At 43.4% G+C, this 1,897-nt stretch overlaps 1 long non-coding RNA gene across 1 annotated transcript; it reads right to left on the reverse strand.

The window, feature by feature from the left end:
* Positions 1-310: 310 nt before the first annotated feature.
* Positions 311-1,580, reverse strand: LOC149202976 (uncharacterized). Its single transcript, XR_016253591.1, has 2 exons — positions 1,075-1,580; positions 311-971 (listed from the first exon to the last, which is right to left on the reverse strand). It is a non-coding gene; the product is annotated as an uncharacterized LOC149202976 (long non-coding RNA).
* Between the last annotated feature and the right edge of the window lie 317 nt (positions 1,581-1,897).

Consider the following 1,897-nt stretch of genomic DNA (forward strand, 5'->3'; position numbering starts at 1 on the left):
ATAAAGATTAAATCAATCAGTATAACCTGTTTTATTTGGTCACTCAATTGTTCAATATTTTAATGTAGACGATGAAAAAATGACCACCATTCTGAAGTCTTAATGGTATACTCGATTTTGAAAGATACTTGAAATTCTCTTTTTGGAATAAAAGGTATACTGTCGTATTGAATTTTAAGTAACTAAATTTTTCCAGTATCTAATCTAATTCGAATTCCAATTAAAATTAAAACTTGAAGTTGGTAACTATGTTGGAAATTATACTTGAGTAATTAAATTTTTTCAGTATCTAATCTAATTCGAATTCCAATTGAAATTAAAACTTGAACTTGGTAATTATGTTGGAAATTATACTTGACATGTAAAAGACTTATTTTGTAAAACTCTGAGTTAAAACAGAGTTTATATTTTACCAAAACTTCAGACTTTATATTATTACCTATTACCAAAACTCCAGAAGCCAGAGTTGGTGATACTCGGTGACCATATTCGGGTGGCTTCCTGTAAGGGGCGGTGGCCTCCGTATATAACACTCGTTCTTGCTGATGTTTGCATTGCTATGGTCGCTTGGTTCCGCCCTGGCGGATGTGGATGGGCTGGAAGACATAAGAATTGAGTCGCAACGGCTCCAAAGGAGGACAGATAATCTTAAGCCTTATGGACATGAGCGTAGGTCTTGCTCATCGCAGACTCCAATGTCTGGCTCGCACCTATGGCACCAAGAAGCTCATGGCGTTTTAACTTGGGCTCAACGCCAACCGTGATTACATCGGATCTTGGCGTGGCCAGAGACTTGTTCAGCTCCAGCCTCCCCTCACTTCGCAGACCGACCCCTCAGACAATCCGCTCAGCAGCTAATGTTCGGCAGGGCTATGGGATTTGCGCAAACGGCGATTACTGACAACTATTGCGGAGGATTGCTCCGGCAATAACGGCTGTACCGTCGTGCTCCCCGGCAACCGCGTCATTTCCTGCGTCGATGTCCAAAATAAATAAGCGGAGAAAACTTCTAATTCTAAGACTATAACTGTAATTATTCAAAATGATCGTAACTTGATTAGTTTATTATAATACCTATAGCCGTTGGGCGCAATTGCCATCGCCCTGCCAATCATCACCTGCTGCACGGATTGTTTATCGGATAGGTCTGGAAAGTGAGGGTAGCCGAGCAAGGCTCTAGCCAGCTCAGGATATGATGTAATCGTGGCTCGTGTTGAGTCCAAGTTGAACTTCATGAAATTCTTGGCGCCGTGAAGACGAGCCAGATATTCAAGCCTCCAGTGAGCAAGGCGGCCCGCTCATGTCCTTAAGGCGTCTGGTTATCGTCCATCCTCTGGGGCCAGTATTTGCGACGCCTTTCTTGTGTCTTCCTAGCCCATGCACAACCTTCAGGGCCGAACCAAGAGACCATATAATCTCAAACATTAGAGACAACAAATGCTATACACAGAGCGCACTGCTGCCATGGAGGAATATTTTCAGTGAAATATAAAAAATAATCCCGGCCTCCAATCTTTGTAAGAAGAGGATTGGCTATACTCACCGCCCCTTCCCCATTGGATAAGATACAGAGAAGGAAAGATGGATTGAGTGAAGGAATGCCAGGAAGGACACGTGTTATAGCGAGACGATATAGGCGGCGAATTGGGTGAGGAAATTGATGGGATATCAACCGCAGCTGTGCGTGAAGGGCCCAGACTGAACAGGATGACTACATGATCTGACACGGCGACGGTATCTTAATCTTATAGACTTTTGGGACAGCGTTTGGAATTATACAACTCGCTATTGGCTGTATCCAGGTGGCATTCTGTCTCCGGGAAAGAGACATGCAAATACCACCTCCATTGAATGCGTTGCACTAACGGCATTATTCCACCTCCGTTTATATGCCGCC

Source organism: Pinus tabuliformis, chromosome 2_1, assembly GCF_031772625.1.
Source record: "Pinus tabuliformis cultivar Carrire ecotype Pingquan chromosome 2_1, CPIR1, whole genome shotgun sequence".
Classification (NCBI taxonomy): domain Eukaryota; kingdom Viridiplantae; phylum Streptophyta; class Pinopsida; order Pinales; family Pinaceae; genus Pinus; species Pinus tabuliformis.